At 42.1% G+C, this 13952-nt stretch overlaps 1 protein-coding gene across 2 annotated transcripts in view; it reads left to right on the top strand.

Moving 5' to 3' along the window:
* Positions 1–616: 616 nt before the first annotated feature.
* ACSL4 (acyl-CoA synthetase long chain family member 4) overlaps positions 617–13952 on the top strand; it is a 39479-nt gene continuing 26143 nt past the window's right edge. For both annotated transcript variants that reach the window (XM_066640083.1, XM_066640082.1), the window contains exon 1: positions 617–691. The gene's annotated coding sequence lies outside the window, so the exon portion shown is untranslated. The remainder of the gene's footprint in view (positions 692–13952) is intronic.

Below are 13952 nucleotides of genomic sequence, written 5' to 3'. Positions count from 1 at the left end.
CCACTTTCCAGCACTGGCATAGCGGTGCCAATGGGACGCGTGCTGCATCCTGCAGTTAGGTGGCATGGGGGCGTGGCTTGCGATTGACAGGTCCACCTCACGAGGGGCGGGACAATCTCCTGTGTGCGTCTTTTGATTGGTCCAGCCAAGCTCTTCCCCGCCCCGGCCCCACTTGACGCGCCTCCTGAGGCAGAAGCGTCAGTCCGTGTGAGGGGCTCTGAATCAGCGTCTGCGGCCAGGCTGGGCCGCTCCTCCGCCCACGTCGCTCCAGCTCTCCCTCCACCACCACCCCTCACCTCAGCAGCCCCGTCACTCGCCTCAGCCGCCGACGCAGGTCCACGCGCGCGCTCCGCCCCGCCCCCTCTCCCTTCGCATTGGCTGTCCGCGCCGTCACTCACGCCTCTCCGGCTTCTGATTGGCTCTTCGTCCTCTCGGCTTGCCCTGGAGTTACCTCAGCGGCTCCACACTCGCGCGGCCTCCGCCCCGCCCACCCTCCTTCCCCGTTGGCTGCGCGCGGCGTCGCTCAAGCCTCGGCGGCTTCCGATTGGCCCCTCCTCGCCGGCTTGCCCTGGAGTTACCTCAGCGACTCCTCGCTCCCACCCTCGCACTCCGGTCCACGGCGGCGTCCTCAGCCATTTTAAACGGCGAGAGGCGGGCAACGGCGTCGCAGGAGTTTGTTGGGCGTCTCACGGTGAGTGCGCGGCGGGCCTGGTGTGGCCCCCCCTTCGGGGGCGGGAGAGCCCATGTCGGGGGGGCGCTGTGGGGCGGGACCCTCCTCCTGGGGGTGCGGGGGCTGCTCAGGCTCGCCTGCCCGCCCCCTGCACTGCGGAGAGCCTGCGAGGCAGCAGGAGGCGCAGCCCCTCCCCCAGGCTGTGTGGGGGCTCTCCCCCTCTTGCCCCCTCACCTGTCCATCTGCATGCCTCGCCTGCACATCTGCATGCCTCGCCTATAGAACTTCAGCCTCGTCTGCACGCCTTATCTATGCATTGAGGAGCAGCAGCAGCATTTATACGCCGCTTTTCAACAGAAAGTTCACAAAGCGGTTTACAAAGTCAAACGACTAGATCTTTATGCCTTATCTACACATCTGTGCGCCTCACCTATAGATCCTCTGCCTCTTCTGTGTCCCTTACCTAAGTGTCTATATGCCTTGTCTACACATCTGTACACCCACCCCTTTCTTTTCTGGGGGGATCTCTCTCGCTCGCTCGCTCTTCCTTGCTTCTATATCCACCGCCCCTTGCTTGCCCCTCTCCAGATTGTATTGGGGGCATCCATCCCTTCCTTGCCCATCCATCCTTCCTTCCATCCCTTCCTTTTCCTTTCCAAATTCTATTGGTGGGGTGTATGCATCTATCTGATCCTCCCTTCCTTGCCCCCCCATATCTATCCATTCCTTCCTTTCCTCTTCAAATTCTGGGGGGGGGATCTATCCATCATTCCCACCCTTATCTATTGGGGGGTGCATCTGTTCCTTCTCTTCCTTGCCCCTCTCCAAACAGTACTGGGGGTTGCATCTATTCTTCCCTTCCTTACCCCTCTCCATATTGGGGGTGCATCTATTCCTCCTCTCTAAATTGAGGAGCCCCCCTCCTCTCTAAATTGTGATGAAAGAGGGGAAATCCATCTATCCCTTCCTTGCCTATCTATTCATCCATCCCTTACTCTTCTTCTCCTCTCCAAATTGTATTGGGGGGCGCATCTCTCTGTCCCTCCCTTCGTTGCCCCCATATTTATCCTTCCTCTCCAAATTGTATGGGGGTAATCTATCCATCCCATCCTTATCTATTGGGGGGTGCATCTACCCCTCCCTTCCTTGCCCTTCTTCTCTTCAAACTGTACTGGGGGTTGCATCTATCCCTCCCTTCCTTGTCCCCCTCCTCTCCAAATTGTGTTGGGGGGGGACATCCATCCATCCCTTCCTTTTCCTCTCCTCTCCAAATTGTATTGGGGGAGTGCATCTATCCCTCCCTTCCTTGCCCCTCTCTTCTCCAGATTGTATTGGGGGGGGCACCCATTTATCTATCTCAGTAATTTTCAGTCTTTTTCATGGCACACCAACAAGGGGCTAAAATTGTCAAGGCACACATCAGGTTTTTGGACAGTTGACACAGCACACTGGACTGCTGCTTATATTCCCCAATAGCCCAACTAACAAATGGTCAGTCCCATGTGCCGCACCAGTGTGCAATGGCACAATGGTTGAAAAATAGATTAATTAGATTTATATTCCGCCTTTCTCCCTGAAGGGCACCCAAGGCAACTAGCAATCAAACATTAAAATACAGAGTAAAATACAAATAAACATTAAAAATAAAAGAAATCTAGATCTATCCCTCTATCTCAGTGTTTCTCGACCAGTGGTACTCATACCATGGGTGATAGTTGGGTGGTGTCAGTGGTACTTGCAAGACCCCAGATCCCTGCCACCTGGCAGCAAGACCAGTAGTGCAACAAGACAAGCAGCACATGCTTGAAAAAGTCTTCCCCTCTGCCCTGAGCCTCTTAGTGGTGTTTGCCAATCTGGAAGTTAACTGGGGATGATGTCGTCACCAGTTACTTCCAGTGGTAGTTCCAATAAGGGGGCCATGCAAAGTGATACAGCAGGGAACAAATGATGATAAACAGTGATCTATCTATCCCTTCCTTGTCCCCATATCTATCTATCATCATCAGTACTTATTATAGCAGTATCTATATACTGCTTTGATATAAGCAGTATTTATATATAAGCAGTTTTTATACACTACTTTTCAATAAAAGTTCACAAAACAGTTTACACACAAAAATCAAATAGTTAAATGGCTCCCTGTCCCAGTAGGGCTTTTGATGCAGAAGAGACACCATCAAACAGCCCCTAGAGAAGACGTGCTGGGGTGAATAGGGACAGTTGCTCTCTCCCTGCTAAATATGAGGAGCACCACTTGGGGAAAAAACGTCCCAACCATGTGGAACACAACACACTTTATCTCTGCTTCATCCACTAAGGATACCCATGCTTCACCCGCCATTGTACATCATCCCAATTTTCTTCACATTCACTTTCAATCCAGGTGGCCATCCTGTCATCAGTTGCATTTTTCCCCTCCTTTCAGAGGCACATATCTCATTCATATCCAGGGATTGTAGCATAGTAGTTAGGGGCTGAGCTACAAATCAGGACCTCCCTGGATCAAATCTCACCCCTGTCCGGAACATGTTCCACATGCTCATCTGGGCTGCCGGCTCAGATTTCTACATTATGATGTGAAACAACTCGTTTCAAGGTATCTTGAAATTATCCAGATATCCTGTTTGGTAGTTTTCCTGTGGGTACAAAAGACAGCTGTAGAAGAGGATTATACAAATCTGTAGAACAGGTTTTCTCCACACACAAAAATGTTTTGTGATTGGTGTGAAGTGAAACTTTACTGCTGTGTGAAATGTGTTTTGACTTGGAAAACATTTGGCGTTTTGCCACCTTGTGTGCTTCAGGTGCTCGGTGAAGGATGCAAAGCAGGTGGCTTCAATACACCTCATGCCCAGCCCCACTGCTGCTGTTACCCTTTCCCCCTCTTTTACCTTTTGTTTGTTCACTGTAGCAACCGATTGTGTTGGCAGACACTATATCTGTTGTCTGTGATGGGCCTTAAATAGTTACATCCCAGATTACAAACCCCTCTCAGTGAGCTGATTCTGGCCTTTGTCCAGCAGGAGTATCTCCTTTCCAGTAATTGAGTGAGAGGTAAGCAGCTCTTTGTGAACCTTTCTATTGAACCAGTAGCATCTTTCTCAGTTCAGACCAGATGGCTCCTTCAGGTCCTTGGTATTCAGCAGCATCATTTCCTCCTTCTCACGCCCCCTTCCTAGACGCAACTCAGGAGGCTGGGCTCTGGATGTGGCCTGATGCTGATGTAACTGAGGGGAAAAAAAACACAACAGGAAAATGTGATTCACTGCTGAGCATCATCCAAGGTTGCATATTTCACCCTGCCTATCATGATAAGAGGGGGATGCTAAAGCAAAACGAACAAGTGTTCCCTTCCTCTTGCGGCGAAAAATAATCCGCTGTGTCTGGAAACCTACCAGTACATGTGGCTTTTCATGATCGGATAAAAAAGTAAGCTTTTCTATTTGGTATATGCATTATCTTGGAAAAGAAATCCTATTTGTCAGTTTATAGTTATCTGAACACCACATAGATTTGAGGGCTTGGGAATTGAATTTATGCCTGCTGAATTATTGAAGAACATTTTGTCTTTGTTATCAGCTGCACTATTTCGGTTTTGATACCTGTATCCTAAAGGAGGAACCTCCAAAATTGGATATTTTAGTGTAAGGACAAGAGCATGAGCTAGCTGCAAGGATGACTGCAGAATAGGAAATCAGTTATCTTGTGTGTTAGTCCTTAATCAGTGCTGGATGAATATTATCTAAATTTTACTTATTTTAAGAAACATAAATAGCCAGTTCTGCTTTTGCTTTTTCTGCCTTCCATATAAAAATATACTTTTTGTCCTGAGTAGATGGAGAAATGGGTAAGACGATTCAAAGGTGTCTGGTTTTTCTTGTTTAGATTTCAGTAAGTGAATTGTGCAGTTTATGTGTGTTAATGAGGACAAACTGAATAATGGTTATCATAAACTGTGCTTGGAAACTTTGATATTTCAGGTATTTGAATCCTATACGAATGTATGTGTATATGCACATCCTTCCTGGATTTGGTAAAATCATTAGACTGCATGTTGATTTTGTCTGGGTGAGGAAGTAGTCCTAATTCAGTTAAGTCTAGATTGAAAAAGCTGGATTGGAGCACTGTCACTGACGTCAGTGACTTGCACATAGTGGCCTGTTAACATTGACCTTTCATCTTAAAATCTAGGAAAATATTCAAGGCTATTAACCACAAAACCCTGGAAGCGTCAAAACACTAGGAGGTAATTTCTTTCTTTGATAGAATGGCTATCCAAATCCACTTAATGAAATGTATTTGGGACGAGGGTAGATATTTTGTGGAATATTCCACAAATACTAACATTTTCTATTGGCTTGGGTTGGATAATTTTAAGTGGATATATTCTGAATGATATTGATTGTTAAGGAGAGTTTTAGAAGGTATATTTTGGTACATACAGTTAAAAAGTATTTCTGTAATTTTGCATTGCATTTTTGTGTATATAATTATTTAGTCTTGGGATATTATTTTCTGTCTGGCAACCCTCATGGAAAGGAAACAGGAGCGTAGGACTCGGTTCCTACAAGTCTAGTAGCTTCACAGTAGTTTCATCATGGCCTTGTATTTAGATGACTGAGGTGATCTGCTTCTAAATTATTTGGGGTAACCCTTATTGGCTTGTAACAGCACAGCCAGTTTGCTTCTTTAGAATGGCCGGGGTTAGTGTTGGTCAATGACTAATGACCAATTAGTTATTCTGCTGCTTTTCTCAGAGACTGCTGACCCTGTTAAATCAACTGAAAGATGCAAACACAAACATGTTCTGTGCTCAACTTGTTCTCATTTTGCGACTTACCCTAGATTTTGACAGACTCTTATTCTGAACAGAGCTATTTATATTAAGAATGTTTCAGAGCAGGCCATTCTCTTGTCTGCTTGCTCAAAATATGGTGTGAAAGTCTGTATATAAGAGTCATCACTATATAGATGTTTTATGCCTTCAGGCTATCCCGATTTTGAAGTAATGCTAATGAGCACACTCCTTGAATGTTGTGTTTGAAGGCCAGCCCATGTTGTGACCTGCCCTTTAAAGCTTTTCACCCACTGTTTCAACACTACCTGAATTAGTCCAAACAGGTTCCCATTATTTGGCATCTGGTTACCCACATCAAAAAACATAGGGCAGACAGAGGATTGGTTCTGCAACAGAAATAACTTCATTCTCGTACAATTCCAGTGCAATAGTTTCTTAATGAACTAGCGGCCATCAAAAGTGTTCTTTCACTCTTAAGCAAGGATATCTTTAGTGTATTAGTTGATGTTCCACAGAGTAGAAGTGTTCATTATCGTATTCCAGTGCTTCTGTATGGCATAGTCTTCCACATGCAGAAGCATTAATACATGACTGGAACTCACACTGCAAGAATCCCTTACACTTTTCACTTCAATTGAGTGTGCAGAGACAAGGTAAATTCTGAAGTCTTTACTGTTTCAAGTGTGTTTTTAATTTGAACGGGTTATAGCTTGGCCACTTTCCAGCTGAATAGAAATGGGGACCCAAACATTATTTTGTGTTAGCTCCATGGTGAATAGAGCTGCTAGTTCTTAAGGCTTGGAGCCAAAGAACTCTGAGTAGAAAGAGAATGGGGGTTACATTCCAGAATGCGAAGCATGGCGAACAAGAAAAATGAAAGTGTTGCCAAATGTTTTTTTCAGCATGTGCCACAAATATCACTGCTGGTACTTGGCATGGTTTCAAGTACTTGGCAGTGTACTTGACAGTTTAGATCATTCTACATGTGTGTGATGCCACCATTGCTCACTGGGACTGTGCAACTCTGGTCTAACCCTACCATGAATAGTGTTAATCAGCTACTCTTTGAACCCAACAGTAAAAAGCCACTAGGGTGCTGTTTACCATAGGCCTTTTTTATAGGGCAAGGTATCCTGCTGCTTATTTGTTCTAGCCCGGATCTGTCCGATCTGGTTCTGCTGCAGTTCTATGAGTTGTGCCGTGTTGGTGACAAGGGCATGTGCCCAATTCTATTTACTCAGACCCATGTATTATAACACTCTGCAACATCTGCTTGTATATCACACATTCCAATCTTTGCACATGAATGCAAATAACACTGAAATTTACACTGCTGTAATTTATAAGAGAGGTGTAGGTTTTGTTTTTTCTTCCTGGTTCTGCTATATGAATTTATTCTAATAGCAAGCTGACTAGCAATTGAAGTTTCAAGATTTTACTTTGGTTGCAAGATTCTTGCAAGATGGAGGAGCTCAGATTAATATAAATGTGGGCTTGGTTTTTGTGCAGTTAAAAAGCCTTTTTTGCATGCTGTTTTAGCAACAATTCCTGTCTGTTGTTATCCTTGACTCAACTCTTGGAAGTTGGTTTCATTGCCAGTGACCTTGTTTAGGAGGCCGCAATGGAGAAACAGGCATCTTGTATCATGTGAAATAACTGAGGAGAGCAAAAGTGAACTTGGAGGCAATTGATATGATCCAAAAGGAAGGTCCTGTGTTCTATTATAGCCATTTATGAAGTGGAATTAGCTGTACAATCTTTCTGTGAAATATTAGACTCTTGCTCCATTGTAATGGACAAAAAGGATATAATATGCTCATAGATATGCTTGTAAAGTCCCATGTATTATGTAACATTAACCAGAATAACAGAAATACCCATATGTTACAAACCTGTATGTGTGAGGTGGTGGAAATACCTGTGAGGTGGTTGAGGAACAGGGCATAAGCCAGCTAACAGTAGAGCCTAAGGGGCAAAGCACTGGAAGTAGTGGTGAAGACTTGCTGAATGGCAGGGAGAGCTGGCAGAAGTACTCCTGAGATTGTAAAGCGGTAGTGGTTCTGGACTTGCCTGAATGGCAAAAGCCCCAAGTGGAAAGATGTTCAGGATGGACTTTGAAGACTTTCCCAAGACATACCTCCAGGAGGCTTGGACTGAATGATGCAGGCTGAAGGAATATGCTGCATTTAATGGACAGTGACTTTATTCTTTATTCTCCCTCAAGCCCTTTTACAGGACAACTATACTTGAGACCCTCTTATATGCTATTCATGGCCTCATGCGAATTGGCATGCAGAGACCTTCTGATCTCTGCATGTTGATCAGCTGTGTGAGAACATGATACTACTTGCATTTTGAAACAAACATGTTTTCATCTTAGAGCATACTTTACTCCTGGAATCGGGTTATTCTGGGTTATCACTGCTTGGAAAGATTGAGAATTGGTTGTTTAACGCTCTAGTGATTGTATCAGTTGCGCAAATATACTCATGTAAAAGCTAGAAGATGTAAAAATATTTCTTCTGCATTGAGTTAAGACAATCTTCTGTACTGAGTTAAGACATCTGTTCAGCCATTAGTATAAGACAGCTATACTGATTCTGAAATTTAGTTAATAAATTGAGGGGAACCTTTGAAAACAACTTCTCTTGGCATTTTTTGCTTTGTATAACAGGCATTGGGAAGACAGTTGTTTGTATCTTCAAATAACATGCTTTTTAAAAGCATATGTGTTGAGAGCTGGAGAAGAGACACAGCAGTTATTAATCTTGTTTCACTTTTAAACAGATTCCCTGCAGGTAGAGAAGATCCGTTTAGCATTACTTAGAGCTACATGTAGAGATAACAGAACAGAGACTTTGTGTTCCAGGTAGCTGAAACTTCTGGAACTATAGTACTGGTGAGCCAAATTATTCACTTAATGTTACTTGATGATGATAAGAAATATTGTTTCTAACAAATATCACCAAGTGAGGGTGTTCAGTTTGGTCTGCTCAAAGGAAAAAATGGCTGTGTGCCGTGCCTCTAAACCCCCTGACATGCAGGATGGAAAGAGTAGGTGAAGGTGGAAAGGTTACCAGGGTGGATTAACTCCTTTATTTCTTTGGTGGCAGTCTGTTGTGGGGTGGTTGTTGTGTTCTTGTTCTGCTGTAGTGTGCCTGAGGGGTGGAGTGACAACACTAGCCAACAGATGCCTATATTGTTGAGCGGATAGGCTGACTGACCTCCTTATCCAAAGAAGAGGACAAGGGGGGAGGGTGTAAACACATGTTCTTGCACTTGAGGAGCAAGAGAAATATTAAGAGAGACTTGAAAGGGAGCAGTCTCTTCTTTCTCAACCTCTTAGTTTAGAAGAGAATCTGGGTATCTGTTTAGGGAGCACATCTGAGAACAGGTAGAGGAAAAGAGGGATTGCATTGACCATTGAAACATGCCTTGCACTTGGGATTTCTCTCTTTAAGAAATAGTTGAAAGCTTTTCCAGTCTGTCCATTTCTACCCCGTAAAGCTATGCATGTGCAGTTTTATTTTTCATTTTTTCACCTTTTAACCTAGAAAAAAAATTCACCAATACATTTCCATATACCTTAAGGTTCTTCCAGATATGCAGAACCTGCCCTTTTGTTTGTGGAAATCCCTGGTGTGCCTTCCACACTTATTGGCATAAGTCTTCCTACTTTCTTTGCTTTGATAGCGTATATACTATTTTTGTATCTTTTTAGTAACTATCTTGCTCACTTCCTTAGTGAAGTATAGAAAGTACGTAGCTGTTGAGAAAGTATTGGGTCAATGTTTTAATATTTTGAAACCTAGAATTGCTGTGTGCAGGAAGTATGCTGCTGCACTATTTCCAACAATGCAAGTGATTTTGTGTCCATTAGAAGCACAAATTATGATAATCTCTGATTAGGCGTCTTCCTGAAGGCAAAAACTGTCCTGTGCTCATCCTTTTCTGAGTAATAGTTCTATCTAACAAGATATTGTATCTGGTTTTGAAAATGAGAGCTTTCATGATAGTGCTTGGACTGGAGGGGAGAAATGTGAAAGGACACCTTCTCCCCTCATCCTTCAAACCTCCATGTGTGTTAGTCATCTCCATAGGCTACTTACACATTTCTAGCTACTATTGCTAAGCTATGGAATGCAATTATAGAGCTCTGTGTGTACCATGGTAGGTTATAAATTAATTGAAACTTCATATTGGTCTTAATCACTCTTCTCACATAAGGTACAAACTATATTTTAGTTGTCCTTCATAAATAACTTGTGCGAAGTATAAGATTTAAGATAAGGAAAGGGTTAGTACATAGTGTTCACACAAAACATTCCAAGACAGAGGTAAAATCTGTCTTTGGAGTTGCATCTGTTAGAATAGTTGCTGGGTTGGTTGAATAAACCTTGTTAATTGATATAATCAAGATGCACTATTGAATGCATTGTGTTAAATATTTGTATTTATCATTGCATCAATTAAAGTTGTGAATATGTCACAGAGGCCCCACACTTACCCTGAGGAAGATTATTTTGGATGACACAGATGACTGTCATTGATTTCTGAACAAATACAAATTAATTGCACTCCAGTGTCTACCAGCACTAGTAGATATGTTTAAAAAAATTCTTGTTGCTAAAAGTATAAGGAAGCTTTGATACTTTAGAAATAGTGGAAACCATGGGAAGTGTTAAGGGACATTTTCATATGAGAGAGCTGTACAATGGAAAGAGAAAGGGAGGGAATGAACAGGCAGGGGCATTGAAGGGACTGGAATGTAAATTGTTCAGAAGTACAGGAAAGTTGAGTTCATTTTTGTTTTGTCAACAAAACATGTTTTTAATTTCTGTCTAGCTTGCTTACCCAAGAAATTAACTAGAAACAGTCTGCATACAAATTGCTGGGCAGACTGATCCAGCTTCTGGAGTTTACAGTTAATTGTTTGAAATACCACCTTTATTGCAGCTGCTGATGGTAGAAATATGAGCATTCCTGAGCAAACTTACCCCAGAGGCTTCTAGTTTTGTAAATTGAATACAGCATCTCCAATGGTTCTGGGGATGTGTTTCCTGAAAATTGAATGCTGTGTGAAAGAACACTATAAGATAGATGTTAGTTTAATATTGAAATAGTAATAATCATCAGAGTATTGTATTTATATACTGCTTTGCAACAAAGTTCACAAAGCAGTTTACATAGCAAAATAAATTAATAGGCAGGAAAAGTTCTGATTTGGCTCAGAATGCACTACTCCTATTGGATAGAATTGCTGTATTCAGCATTAAATTCTGATCATATGTATATGAAACAAAGAGTAAGCAGTTTATGGAACTTCCTGTTCTGTGTCATATATGTCCAATATTTATCCACACTGCGTGCCTCGCATTGCTCCAATGAATGAAAAGACGGCAGAGTTAATTGAAATATTGCCAGGAATCCATTGGCTCAGTAAAAGTGGTTTCTATGGATAGGATATGTTCCCTGGGCAAACTGGATTTTCTAATTCCTTCTCCTGATAGCTATGCGCTGTGATCTGCCTGTGGACCTTCCTTTAGCTGACCTTAGGTCAGATAACGCACTGAAAAGGGCAGTTCGACCCCTAAGGGATCTGTGTACCACACCACGCTATTTGTTCTAGCCAAAGACGCAGCATTGAGGAGAACTATGTAAACTACTCCTCGTTTAATGAGTTACCAGATATGATACCATTTTGACCTGTACACTGACTAATGTCCTGAAAGCGCTTTGTTTGGGGGCATCTACTTCCTATGAGACTACCCACCATTAAATCTATTTGGATGCAAAGCTAGTGTCTCATGGTCATCCATAATACTTGATTGGATGCAACTATAGTTATGCATGTGTTCTGCCTCTTATTTTCTGATGTCATAAAATTATTAGGCTAATTATTGTAGAACAACATTGGTATTGTACTCTATCTAAACTTTTAGTTCATACTAATATCCATTTTTTGTGTTTTGAAATTGCAATGAAAGTTAATATGAAGGCAGTAGACTCCCCCCACCCCCGCCCCAATCTTCTGACTTGCAAGATCAATGGAGTCATTCAGAATAGGGAATCTTTGCAAACTATTTTATTTAATTGCATTTCTGTAGAAATAGGATATGGTAGCAATTACTTTTGGGAAGAACTAGCATAGGAATTGGCATATAAATGTTGAAATATTGGCTAACCACTTGTGTACTGACATGTTCATTTCCGGCAGTTGATGCAACCTTCACATTCACACTTGTACATTTTGGGAATGAGGCAATGGACAATATAATTCTGAAGACAGCAATGAGACAACTATAGCATGCAGTACTTGGTACTAGTTGGAAAGCTTCTTTGACTGTATAATATTAAATTAAATCTTAACTGCATTTTTTGTGCATGTTAGCACATATTGAAACTAAATATGAGTGCTTCTAAAAACGTGTTATACTTCATTCAAGCTGTACAAATAATATGCTAAGGAAAAGTAGCTAAGCAGGACAGGGGGTGACTGCAGGCAGGGAAAGAGTTTGTCACTCTGTTTTCCATCTGTCACCTGAAGCTGCCCTCTGCTTTATACCTCTTGACCACAAGCCAGTCTAACTTATGGCTCATACTGGTGTCACGTGGAAATAGGCTTTCTTGAGCTCAGTGAGACTTGCTTTCAGCCTGATATCGAACATGTTTCTTTTGAAATACTGTATATTGCACAATTTCTGTGGTTCTGATTTTTCTTGTATATCTAAAACTGCAGTCCTGTGCAGTTTCCTAAGCATAAGCCCCATTGAACACAGTGGGACTTACTTTTGCATAGACATGCATTCGATTGGGCTGCTTATAAACACATCCCAAATTGTTTTACTGTTTACGATGTAATACCATTTGAAAATAACCAAGTGAACAACAATGGCTAATTTCATAGAACAAAATGATTCCTCTTCGTAGTATTTTGCTGGCTTATGGTGTGCTGCTTAATTAAAACCGAGATTGAAATTCATGAATCTTGCCTGGGTCCTAGAGAGCAATTGATTTTTGTTGTAGAAGTCAGCAATCTGGTTGTGTAGTCTTGTACCAGACAATTGAAGGATGCCTATGGTTGTCAGTCAGTAATGGTATGGAGAGAATTCTGGGCAAGCCCTTTCTTGCAAAGAACTGCCTATTCAGACAGTGGTCTGTACTGTAATTACACTTTTAGGTTACCCATTTAGCTTCAGGTTTTCTAAACCATCAGCATAAATGTGAATGTAGAGTTGTATAGTGAGCTGATTTTTTCTTTTTGCCTCAGGGCATATTATTACTCTCATGGACTTAAAGAGGTGTGTTTTTTTTCCTTTTTTGTTTTGTATGAGCAGACTCTGTCTGCTTGAGGATTCATAAACTAAAGAATGGCTTGGGCAAAGCTTAATTTTTTTTTTAATCTGGGGCATCTGTATAACTTATTAATGACCTTTAAATGGCTCCCATACATCCTACTATTCCTGGCAAAATTGACCAAATTTTTTTAAAAAGTTGTATGTCTCATATTACATTTATGAAAGTATTCTGAACTACCAAGTAGATTTTGAAGGCGTTCACCAACTGCCCATCACCATAAAGAATTTTAGTTCTTGGAGAAGTAAACGGTTTGTATCAATAAAATAAGTACATGCATCCCACTTGTTTTCCTCAAGGAGGAATGTGTGTTAAGAGCTGTCTGAGATGATTCATTAGCCAGCCTGAAATGTTAAAGTTCATTGCACTGTAAAAACACTCATCACTTACTAGGAAAACCTGGCTCGTAAAACATCCACGATTTTACTTACCAATGTTTTCCTGTCTTGAACATCCCCCAACTCTGGAAATTCTCATTTCTTTGTGTATACAGTGAGATTCATTCCATCCTTGAAGGATTCAACAAGGGTTATGTTTTTACCAGATTGTCTGAGTCTCCCTGCCCTGTGGATATTGTAGTTGACTGAAGCAGTTTCTATATGGCAGGTTCTGTTGTTTCTGGGTTGTTCCCCCCCCCCTTTTGAGGATTCTAGCCTATTTTCTTACTTGCAAGAGTTGCATAATTTAGGGAAATTGTGGGAAGGGGGGCAATATCGGGGTAATATTTCAGGCTCTCATTACCCTGAAATAGATCCATGCGCTGTGGGTGAGAGAAGTGACCGTTCTTGTATGTTCAATCCCAAATTTTAACAGGATTTTTGTGAACGTGTCAAAAGGATTGAGATTTTATTCGTGGTCTTCTAAGATGCTATGTAAATATATTCATCTCGTGGAAATCCTGCTTGCATCACAGCTGGTTTGATCTGCTGTTCAGACCTCTGCTAGCACTATGGACACTGTTGTCATGTCGCAGGAGCTTCAGTGTATTCAGTGCTGTTTGGGTGTTCCATGAGAACATCCATGTGGAACACTTTCTCCTGCCTCCTGAACAGGGTTAATTGATATAAGCAATATAGGACTTGCAGAAGATGAGGTGTGGGAAGCTGACCCCATTTGATTGTTTGGAAA

This window comes from Tiliqua scincoides, chromosome 12 (assembly GCF_035046505.1).
Source record: "Tiliqua scincoides isolate rTilSci1 chromosome 12, rTilSci1.hap2, whole genome shotgun sequence".
NCBI classification, from domain to species: domain Eukaryota; kingdom Metazoa; phylum Chordata; class Lepidosauria; order Squamata; family Scincidae; genus Tiliqua; species Tiliqua scincoides.
This window is presented reverse-complemented; position numbering and strand designations above follow the sequence as displayed.